The sequence below is a fragment of the Pelophylax lessonae genome (genome assembly GCF_965119305.1).
Source record: "Pelophylax lessonae genome assembly, chromosome: 5".
Lineage (NCBI taxonomy): Eukaryota > Metazoa > Chordata > Amphibia > Anura > Ranidae > Pelophylax > Pelophylax lessonae.
Window position 1 is genome coordinate 273,721,911 of NC_138772.1, and position 12,536 is coordinate 273,734,446.

A 12,536-nucleotide genomic window follows, 5' to 3' on the forward strand; every position below is an offset into this window, starting at 1 on the left:
CACATGCGCCGAAAAATGCAGATTCCCCCCATGCCCCTCCCCCGTTATTTTTTTCTGGACTCTGTGAGCCAATTGGCAAACCCAAGACAGGCATGATAGATGCCACTGGGTAGAGGGGAAGGAGATCAGCGAATGGTTTACGGTCTGGTGTCAGGCTCAGATACCACAAGATTTAGCAGTAGAGAGGTTCCCATAGACCAGCAGGGTAAGTACACAAGCAAGTCATCCTGGTGGATGACGTGGGCTCACCCAAGGCTCGGGGTCTAAGCACTATCCATTTCTTACCAGAGCTACTGTGGGCAGAGATGGGATTTGCTGCATGCTAGTGCCAGGTTTCGACCTTCAGGTTCGCCCCACCAGGTTTCAGTTCAAGATCAAACAGATGTGTAGTCGGTATATAAGCCCAGGTCAGTAACGAGTGTTAGTAGGAATACGGATGGCAGCAGGAGTGAAAGGATCAAGATATTCACTGCCTCTGTAGATGATCTTAAAGAGCACTTTGGGGGTTTGAGGGAGGAAGTGTCACTGGTAAGACAAGATCTTCAAAAGATCAGAGAACGCACCACCGCAGCAGAAAGCCGCATCAGCGACATAGAAGACCAACTACCCCCCCTGATCAGGGATACGAAAATGGCGGCACAACAGGTGGCTGCATCCCATAATAAGACAGAAGGCATAAGAGAATAGACTGCGCCGGAACAATGTGCGAATAGTGGATATGCCCGAAAAATCCGAGGGCAGGGACGCCACAGACTTCGTGGAACATTGGCTATTAGACATCTTTGGGAAAGAGGCGTTTACTCGACTATTCGCAGTGGAAAGAGCCCACCGTACGCCACCTCGTCCTCTACCACAAGGTGCCCCTCCGAGACCCATACTGGCACGCCTGCTTAACTATAAAGACAGAGAGATAATCCTGAGACTGGCCAGGGAAAAGGCTGACAAAGGTGCCAAAATATCCCTGTACCCAGACTTCTCCGCGGAAGTCCAGCGCAAACGCTCTAAATTCACGGAAGTTAAGGTACGCCTCCGCCGTTTACAGCTCACATATGCCATGATGTACCCAGCAAAACTTAGGGTCACAGCTGACGGCCAGTCACATTTCTTTGACACAGCCTCGGATGGGACAGCCTGGCTGGATCACAATGAGAACAGCTTACGCCAGTGAAGAGACCGTGAAAACGGGGATTAACCACCTCAAGATCCCATTACCATTGTTCTTCAACGGGTGAGTGGGCGCACACACATTTGCTTCCACCACTATCCAATTAGGTTGGGGAGCCAATATATGTAGCACCGACAAATGAGAGGAGTAGACTAGTGCAACACCCACGACCTACACGGAACATGTGTGTTTATCCAGGATCTGAGCTCAGCCTCATTAGCGCAGTTGCGCTCAAAGGTAAAAATGTAATGCTGCAAACTGCATCTGCACCACATAGTCACACTGCATATGTCTCAGTGGTTCTTTGCATGTTCCTGTGAACACCGTATCCTTTACTTTCACCGATGCCCGCGTCCTGGGACACGGGCACCACAGACCGCATGGACTGACCCCTGGTATGCTGCCAGGCTTAGCACTTTGACACGGTTTTTCACTTTTGTTAACCGCATGTTGATACCCAATGGCTATACCTATTGTTTCATGGAACGTTAGAGGAGTGAACAATCCTCTGAAGCGCACTATGTTCTCCATGTACCTTAGAAAATTTCACCCTGCTATAATAGGCCTGCAAGAGACCCATTTGACTCATGAAACAACTAGATGCCTACAGTATTCCTGGGCGTGCAAGGTGTATCACTCCACCCACACCTCATATTCTAGGGGTGTCAGTGTGATGATACATAAATCCTTTATTTTCCAGGAATTGGACTCTCGGGTTGATACGGAGGGTCGTTTTGTATTCTTGCGCTGCAAACTGTTTGAGTTAACTTTAATTTTAGCATTTGTATATATCCCGCCCCCATTTTTGAGAGAGGTCCTGCACATCCTCATGTCATACCTAGCTGATAAACCAGACCTCCCACTACTAATATTGGGAGACTTCAATTGCTATCTCAACCTCACTCTGGACCGCCATCCCCCATTGACCGGCAGAGGAGGATCGGGAACTAAAGTTCTGGGCAGATTCCTACCAGAAGTTGGTCTACTGGACATATGGGGTGTTAAATTCCCAACTACTAAGACATTCTCCTGCTTTTCCAAGACTCATAGGTCATTGTCCAGGATAGACCTATGCGTGGGCAACACGCATATACTGGGGAGGATCCCGAATATCACATACCATACAAGAGGGGTCTCAGACCACTCCCCGCTATTTGTAGAACTTGCAGCATGCCCCTCAATCATCCATCCTAGATCACCCTGGAAATTAAATGCATACTGGTGTCAACTGTTCACCACACATGACAGTATAGAGCGCCGTATTGCTGAATTTTTCTGTGACCATGAATCCTTTGTGGACCCTCTTCGAAAATGGGAGGCATTTAAAACAGTGTTAAGGGGGATAGTTATCTCAGAAATTTAGACAGTTAAAAATAGATCCTCTGAACTTTTCTCCATTATGGAGGAACAAATTAAATGGTCTGAACTGTCATACATAGTACAACCCTCTGATTCCACTTGGGAGGCCTGGGTGTCGGCACAGGACTCTCTGGACTGGCTGAGGGCCCCCAGGGCAGAACGTAAACAGCTCTTCAATAAGGTGGCATTCTTTGAAGAGGGGGAGAAGACTGGTCGCCTTCTGGCAAAGATCTCTCAGGCTCAGCAGGTATCCCCAAATATTAGTGCTCTCCGGAATAGTTCCGACAAAATCATTACTTCGCCTGACTTAATTGCAAGAGAACTAACAGAATATTATACAGCCCTTTACCAGACACATAGAACGGGGTCCTTAGAGGACCTTACACAATATGTTCAGGAGATCCCTCTTCCTTCCCTAACAGATACCCAAAGAGAACGGCTGGATGCCCCCATCACCCTACCTGAACTGCAGAGGGCGGCCAGCTCTTTTCCCAATGGTAAAGCCCCAGGAGATGATGGTATTCCAATGGAAGTTTTTCAGATATGGAGAAACTATGCTACCACATTTACTAACAGTGTTTAATGCCTCACTAAAGAAGGGTAGCCTCCCAGAATCCATGACACAAACCTTGGTGATTCTATTGCTGAAGCCTGGCAAGGACCCCCTTGACCCCGGCTCCTACAGACCAATATCCGTACTCCAGAGCGATGTCAAGCTTCTAGCCAAAGTCTTGGCAATTGTGCATCAGGATCAGGCGGGATTTATGCCCCGAAAGTCAACCTCGGTCAACTTGCGGAGACTTTTTCTAATTGTACAGACCCCCGCGGATAACAAGGGTGGCAGGGCCTTACTATCCCTAGATGCCCACAAGGCCTTTGATAGTGTTGAGTGGGATTATCTATGGCTGGTGCTAACAAAATTTGGTTTTGGAATGGGCTTTATATCCTGGGTACGGCTCTTATATCGCCCCCGTAGCATCCATAAGAGTACTAGATAGGATATCTCCAGCATTTGCATTAGAAAGGGGCACCAGGCAGGGATGCCCCCTATCCCCACTGCTCTTTGTGCTCGCCATAGAGCCGCTGGCTGCTCTCATACGAGACAACCACCTGATCATGGGCTTCCGCTATGACAAAATCCATGAAAAAATCATGTTATACACGGACGACATGCTATTAATGCTTGGCGACACAAACTTATCACTACGAACAGTCATGTCGACGATACTTGAATTCGGTAAATATTCTGGACTAACTATTAACTGGTCTAAATCAGCACTGCTTCTACTGGATGGTGACTCAAAGCTACCAATTACTCCCAACTGCCCCATACCTATCACAGACAAATTCAAATACCTGGGGATATATATTAGCTCCTCCCCTCTAGATTATAGTGTGCTGAATATTACCCCCCTACTGAATAGATTCAGGGATAAAATAAAAATCTGGAACAGGCTACCACTGCCGGTTGTGGGTAAGGCAAACCTTATAAAAATGATATTAATGCCCCAGCTGCTTTACCCACTACATAATTCACCTATTGTCATTCCACTAAAAACATTTAGAATAATAAACTCCATCTTCAGAAATTTGCTGTGGGGTCAGCGTCCACCGAGAATTAAGCTGGAACAATTACAAAGGCCCAAAGATGCGGGGGGCTTAGCCCTTCCTAATCCCTGGCTCTATTACATAGCAGCACAACTACAACAGCTTCTTGGCCCTGGCTCAAACCAACCTACAATCTTATACAAAAAATATGGAACAAAACCAAATATTTATAACAGGTCAACGGTTACACAAAATATAGCCCGATATGGTGCAATGACAACTACCCGGAGCTTGCTAAATTAGAACATGGCGCCCGCTGGAAAACATATGGAATCAACAACATGGCCCAAATTATTTGGGATGGAGCCCTATTGCCATTTGAGTCACTTCAGACCATATACACATTACCGCTATATATGCACGTCTACTATTTACAATTAAGACATGCTGTTAAAGCACAAGGGGTTGGAAATGGGTGGCACTTGTCACCCACGCCTATTTTCAACCTAATCCAAATAGCGGACAGCTCCAAAGGCTTTATCTCACAGTGTTACAACATGTTACTGTCAGACTTCCATAAGAACACCCCTAACAAGGCACCATCGCTATGGGAGAGGGACCTGGGCCCAATGACGGGTGAGCAGTGGGAGGAGGCTTACCAGGCAGTTGTTACATGCTCCCTAAACACAGAGGAAAAACTGTCCCAATTATATATCTATCCTTCAGCGTTCACACTACACTCCCCTTAGGCTCTTCAAGATGGGTCATGGCAAGAAACCACACTGCCATAGATGTAAAAGGGACCACGGCGAGTTAATCCATATGCTGTGGCGCTGTCCCAGACTGCACATTTACTGGAAAAGTGTAGTTGATACACTAAACATGGTATTTGGGGTTAGAGTTCCTTTTTGATCCCAAATGCTGCCTTTTAAATGTCCTGGAAGACATAATCACAGATGAACATCCTAGGATAGCGTTAGGAAGAGCCTTGTTCCAGGCTCGAAGGCTGTAGCTAGTACAGTGGAAATCGCCCACCGCCCCCCCCCCCCCTACACATACGTCTTGCATGGCTGCGGTGGGTCAGGCCTTACTTATGGAAAACCACATCTACAAACGCCGAGGCAGCACGGTAAATTTGAAAAGATATGGAAGCTATGGTTAGACGCCCCTGGCCTTAGCCCTCGGGAATTGGTATACAAGAGAGTCTTAGGCGACCCGATCGGAGTATAATTCTATGCTAACTCGGAAGGAGTATGACTTACATTGCTTTTGAATATTTCCTGGTGATGGGGGTATATTGATAGGAAACTACCTGCTGGGCTGGCGCCAGTTAAAAGAGCACATGAATATTAATAACACTATATGCCAGTATGAATATAAAATTCCATAGAACTTGCGAGACAATGTAACATATATAGATGCAATTGCTTTATGAGACACTACTGTTTTGTGATTTGTTATATGATCATTTTAATAAACATTTACCTGATTTAAAAAAAATAATAAACATGTTATACTACCCTCTCTGTGCAGTGGAGTCCCTGCCAGCGATCTTGGCTCCTCTTCCACCAGATTTCCAGGCTCCGTGCCCATTGGAAAACCTGGGACCAGCATGGTGGGTGTCACCAGGTAGATGGGAGGGAGATCAGTGAAAGTCCAATTGCTGATCTCCTCTTCCTGTTAATTCCCTGTAAGTGACATTTAAATGTGACTTCTGGGTCCTGGTGTCTAATGGAGTTCGATCTACACTCTTAGTTTCATTGAAGGGCAGGTGAGACTTTAGGGGGTCTAAAAGACCCCTAATGTCTCATTAAAGAGAACCGGTCACCAAAATGCATCACATTAGAGGACCTGTTGAACCCATGTGATGGAAAAAAGAAAACGTTTAGAAAATAAAATGTATGTTAGACCCAGTGCTGTATCTTGGCCTAGGCCAACATGCGGGTTACAACTTTTTTGCAGGGGGCAGCAAAAAAGCTGCAACCCGCACAAAAATAAAAACAGCCTCTCCCTAGCCCCCGCACAAAAAGGGTCCCCGCCGGCTTGCTCTAAACCTTTAGTATAGTTCCAGTCTTATGGGGCGAATTGGGCCGGAAGGGCAGGGTCCAGGAGGCAAGTCAGTCTGGCAGCCCTATAAAGCGGTCACACTGCTACCTGCCAGTATGATAATACCGGCTGGTGAGGACATTCGGACAGACCGCAGGCTGCCGACCACACCTAATACAACTGGCCCAACGGCAGCCAATGCTAATAAGTGTGGCACTGCAGCCTAATGCTCCACCTTCCCTCCTCCGCCCCCAGGTAAGGCAGGCATTATCTCAATAATATTATTTAATTTCTTTAAACATCCTTGTCCTTGAGCGAGCATACTGAATTGCATCATATACAATTAAGACTTTTAATTTTATATGATGACAATAATAATTTGGACCTGCTCACCTCCATATGTGCTATTGCAATTTGTCACTGGATTAGTAAGTTTACTCCTTTCTTTTAGGACATTTGGACTTGTGGTTGCAGCCACTGATTATTTTAATTATTTACATAATGACTGTGGACTTCCTAGTCATTATACAATTAAGTGAAATAATCCTATGATTACAATCAGTGGCAGCAAACACAAGTCCAAATTTTCTTAAAAGAATGGAGTAATCCTACTAATCCCATGACATGAGGCTGTACTAATGGGCACTGATAAGGCTGCACTGATGGCCACTGATGAGGTGGCACTGACATGCTGCACTGATGTGCGCTAATATGCTGCTCTGATGGCCAGTGGTGAGGCAGCAGTGGTGCGTACTGAGGGATAAACTGCACTGGTGGGCACTAATGAGGCAGCACTGATATGCTGTACTGATGGGTACTGATGAGGCTGCACTGATGGGCATGAGGCGGCATTGAGAAGTTTCACTGATGGGGCTGCACTGATATGCTACCCTGATGGGCACTGATCTGTTTCACTGATGGGCATACTGATGAGGCTGCGCTAACTGCCTCTGATGAGATGGCACTAAGAAGCTGCACTAATAAGGCAGCACTGATATGATGCACTGGTGGCCACTTATGGGGCTGTACTGATGGCCTCTGATGGCCTCGCAATTTGACGCAATTTCCGGTTTACGCTTGAAGTACACGTCACTTCCGGTCGCGGTGGAACGCAAGCCGGGACCAGCGCAGCCCGTGCAGACGCCGCGAATCCGGAAGTCTCCTCTGGTATAGGAGATCTTATACTTTCAAGGCTTTTCCCATTACTCCGAAATGTGAGTTATATTTTATGCTCTATTCAATAAACTTTTAAAACGGGATTACACTATTTTGAGTCTTCCTTCCTTATGGTCCTATATCCATTGGCCCACTGGTGAGAGATCGACTACTGGAGTCCAAAAGATCCCATTCCATTCCGGACTAAGTGAGATTGACCCACATGCAGTATTGCTAAGGGGTCCTGGCAGTCTGGTAAGTGGAAGTGTCCATAGGGAGTGGACCCTCACATCATTGCACCTTATTCTTTGGCACGGATGGTCACTGATTTATATTTTAAGGAGCACTTAAAGCACACTGCACTTTCACTGGATACCTACTTGGAGAACTGAAATATATAAACATTTTGGGACTTTAATTATTTATCTATTCATTCAATAATTATATTTAATGTATTTAGATGTGCACATTTTCTGATTCATTGATTTACGCACAATGAATTACCTTTTTTTTGCATTTCATACTATGTTCATCTGATTTGCACTATTGAAGCACTTCACCTAATTATCTATGATCGGGTGTAGATGGCTAATAATTAGGTTTGTATATTAAAAAAGGAATAGCGCGCAAATGCAAAAGAAATTACTACCAAATCTGAAGAGAGTCCATAAATAAAAATGGGGGTTTGGTCTCACCATATGGCCATATCGTGCTCAAGCCCACTACTGCGTCAAAGTACCCCATTATCAGTGGGTCCTACACTATCCATGAAAAAAGAGATGAATCCAGCCTTTCTAACCCCTGGAGATAATACTCCTTGCTGGGAGAGATGTGCAAATGCACTACAGGGGACTCCTCCTATATCCACTTGATGGTGGACACTGATTGAGTTCATAGCTGCAGCAGCTTTGGAAATACATGGGTATGCTCCCCCAATTTTTTGCCTGTTTATTATGTATTCGGTCTGACCAGACTATCGAGGTTGAGCAGCCCTCCCCACACACACCTGTACTCAATCAGTGTCCACCATCAAGTGGATATAGGAGGAGTCCCCTGTAGTGCATTTGCACATCTCTCCCAGCAAGGAGTATTATCTCCAGGGGTTAGAAAGGCTGGATTCATCTCTTTTTCATGGATAGTGTAGGACCCACTGATAATGGGGTACTTTGACGCAGTAGTGGGCTTGAGCACGATATGGCCATATGGTGGGACCAAACCCCCATTTTTATTTATGGACTCTCTTCAGATTTGGTAGTAATTTCTTTTGCATTTGCGCGCTATTCTTTTTTAATATACATGTCTTTTGGTTCATAGCTGCAGCAGCTTTGGAAATACATGGGTATGCTCCCCCAATTTTTTGCCTGTTTAATAATTAGGTTTGCACATTGCACGTTTTTTCAATTATCTATTTAAGCATCTATGACTTTATTTAGCATACCCCATTTTTGCGCTGTGTAATATTTTCACATCACTTTGAATACTAGTATCTTTGAACAGCAGCATTTTTGGATTGAGGGTATAATTGGATTGAGGTTATACATATATCCATAGCGCAGAGTTATTATTTGGTTTAATACACTGCAGCCACTGCTTCCTCCAGCAGTACCCGCATGACCAGCATTACCTGCCAGCAGTGCCGGCAGTACCCACCAGTGACGCGGAGTGCCACTCCCTGAAATTCGTTTTTGCAGGTTGGGGTGCCAGCACACTGATGACATGTAACAAAGCCAGTGCTGGAAATTGTCATCCCCTCACCTTCCTGTCTGAGTAAGCAGGCTGCCTGGCCCTGATCTTCAGGAGAAAGTACAGGCTACTTCTAGAAGCACATGCACACTCTTACAGCCTGCCCCTTCTGATGACACCATCACTTGTCTTCAGAGAGAAATCTGTGGTTACCATCCTGCAGCTGCATTTTCATGAGGCTTCATGAAAGTTAAAGCTGCTTTCTGGGCCCCTCTCTTAAATTGATGGGACCCAGGCCCCTACAGGAAGCCCATTTATACCCCCTCTTCCAATTCCTGTGGGGACTGGAACAGAATACTCTCTCTCTCTACAGCTATGTCCAAAGGACAGCGCAAATTCCTATTCCACCCTCACTTACCAGCCAGCCTGCAACAAAATGAATTACCCTGTCCAACAGTTTAGTTTGCACACATTTGCAAATAAATGCTTAAGATAGGCTAAGGGTTCATTTAAGGCCCGTACACACGTAGCGATTGTCGGCCGTAAATATTCAGCCACCGACCGATCAGCCGATTGTCGGCTTGTTAGTATGATGCTTCCGACAACCGACAGCGAATTTTCGGCCGAACAGAATCTGGCATGCAGACTTTAAAATTTTTGTTGGCCGTCACCAGAACGGCCGATTGTTCGCCAGTCAGTACAGAATTTGGCCGACAAACAGCAGATTAGCAAGACTGGGCATGCTCAGAGAAGAAAAAACACACAGAAAGTTAACCATCACATGACATCACTTCTGCAGTCGGCTGTTGTTGGCCGACAAAATTCGCGTGCAGTCTTTAGCACTTTTCAGCCGACAGGACAGCACCGGACTAAAGACGGCCGATCGTTCGGCCGACAATAGCTACGTGTGTACGGGGCTTTAGAGGTGTGCTGAGACCTGTCCTCTGTGCTAACTTGCTTTTTTCTGTGTGTGCATTCACCTCGAAGCTGCGTGCAGGCAGTCTGTATAGAAGTGGATGCAGACTCAGCGGCTGCATGGAGAGATTCACATGTCAACATTTGGGGTGCACAGATCTGAACGCACAGTGCCTGCATTCAGATCCGTGCACTCGCTTCTGCCCTCATGTCAAATATTTACTACACAAATGTCAAATTTTACTACACACTCCAACAGAGGCCTTTGTCGTTTAGAATACTGACGGGCTTTTTGTCTTTCCCCACCTGCTTGACAGCCCTCAAGAGAACACAGGATTGGGACCCCCAGAGAATTGGGAGGGAGCTCATCCTGTGTGAAGACAGAAGTTATCTCCACCTGCGATCACAGAGGGTTGTGCCTTACATCCGATGAGGTTGCAGTCATCCCATGTGGTGTCATTTTGTTTTTTTTCTATTTAAAAGAGAAGTATGCTGCACCTGTCCCCTGCCTGGCTGTAAGACTGAGAAATGAGCGATCAAACACCGCTGGTCACTCAGTTCTCACTGTTTTGTTAACAGAGAGCTGGTGGCTGTCAGTCACTGGCTCTCTGCTCTGCCCCTCCAGTTCTCACTGGAGCGCTGGGCTGTGGAGGGGGTAGGAACGGATAGTTCAGGCTCTAAGCAGACTGCTGAGATGCTGAGCCAGCTGGCTAAGTGACATCAGGCGACAGCAGGCTTCAGCTTAAAATTGGTCACATGAGTGCAGAATGAACTGCACTACAATGATCCACAGGAGATGTAGAACCAAACAAGCTTTGGTTATACTTTTCCTTTAAAGGGTAAATTCACCTCTACAGAAAAAAATGTCCCTTGGTTGAACTGGATGGACTTGTCTTTTTTCAACCAAAAAAATGATGTAACTATGAACTAACACCGTACACCCTTCCCAACCCTCCAGTCCCTACTCTGCCTATCTCCGGCAATCCTGTGCAGGTCCAGTGATCCAGAGATTTGAAATCCTCACTCTTCTATGTATAGCACTTCCAGGACAGGCCAGATCAATTCACTGTGATGGCGGTGATCAATCATAATTGCTCTTGTCCCTGAATTCCTGCAGGGAGAAGGAGGAGAAGAGCGGGAATTTTAAATCCCCAGATCGCTTAATCGGCTACAGGAGCCCTGACAGCTCAGAATCGACAGAGGGTGTATACAGCAGGGAATGAGGGAGGGATCGTACAATGTTAGTTCACCTTTACATTTATTCTGTGTAGCACCCTCCTAGGTAGGTGCTAGGTTGGTGAAAGCTTAGCAGCTCTATCTGCTTATCAGGTGAGCCTGATTGTTAGTTCTGCCTGTTTCATGTGTCCAGGGTGCGATTCATCTGGGCTGAGAGAGTGTCCCCCACTGTATCCAATGGGAGAGCCTGTTGGACAGAGGAGGAAACTGGGCTAGTGACACACAGGCTTTTGTGGCTGCCCCAGTGGGTTGGCACAACAGTGGTGCATTCTGGGATAGGTCATAAAAGCAGGGGGCACATGTGACAGGGCGTCTTTGAGCGGGAAGCCAGGTCCAAGGAGGAGGGTGACGGCTGTCTCTCCTCCTGTCAGCAAGGAAGGTGGTCACAGGCGGTCGGTCTAGTGGACCAAGATTGTGATGCTGAGTCAGGAGGTCCAGGATACTGATGAGTGGAGCTGAAGGCAGAGCAACCCAGGGAAAAACAGTGTCCGTGAGTACCGGAAGCTTGCCAGTAGAGATGTACCGAACTGTTCGCCGGCGGACAGTTCCCGGCGAACTTAGCATGTTCGCGTTCGCCGCTGCGGGCGAACATATGTGATGTTCGGTCCGCCCCCTATAGTACATCATTGAGGCAAACTTTGACCCTGAACTTCACAGTCAGCAGGCACATTTCCAGCCAATCAGCATACCTCCCTCCCACACCCTCCCACCTCCTATAAATAAGCAAGGGCAGCATCCATCTTAGATTATTCTGAAGCAGTGTGTGTTAGTGAGAGCAGGGAGAGGGCTGCTGCTGCTGCTGCTGTTAATAGCTAGGGACAGTTGTTAGTCAGTGTTCCTGGTCTTGCTAGTCAGTGTTCTTGGTCCACTACTGCTGTAAGGACAGCATCCTGACAGCACCCCAAAAAGCCCTTCTAAGGGCTGGTATTTGGGTATTTTTATATATATATATATATATATATATATATATATATATATATATATATAGTGTCCCCAAAAGCCCTTTTTAGGGCTGGTAATTGAGTATTTTTTTATATATATCTAGTGTCCCCAAAAGCCCTTTTTAGGGCTGGTAATTGAGTATTTTTTATATATATATATATATATATCTATTGTACACTGCAGTTGCCTGCCCGCTGTGTGTGAGAGGCCACAGACCCACCACAGACTGTACTGTGTGCACACCACACTCATTTCGGGGTGGCACAGGCACAGTACCTTGCATTTTAAAAAAAAATTTTTTTTCCTCTGTCATAATTGCAGTGAGTGCTGTGTCAGGTCCACAGAGTGCACTGTACCCACTGCAGTGCACTGCCCACCACTGATATATATACGGTGGCACAGCATCTTGTTGCAAATTGAAAAAAAAAAAATATTTTTTATTATTGCAGTTGCCTGGGCTGCCAGTGACTGTCAGGTCCACAGAGTG

The 12,536-nt window shown here is 46.3% G+C and overlaps 1 pseudogene across 1 annotated transcript in view; it reads left to right on the top strand.

Annotated features, from left to right (window-relative positions):
• Positions 1 to 3,640: 3,640 nt before the first annotated feature.
• Positions 3,641 to 12,536, top strand: part of LOC309556485 — a 40,951-nt pseudogene continuing 32,055 nt past the window's right edge. The window contains exon 1 of the transcript in view: positions 3,641 to 3,761. The product of the transcript in view is annotated as an uncharacterized misc_RNA (transcript). The remainder of the gene's footprint in view (positions 3,762 to 12,536) is intronic.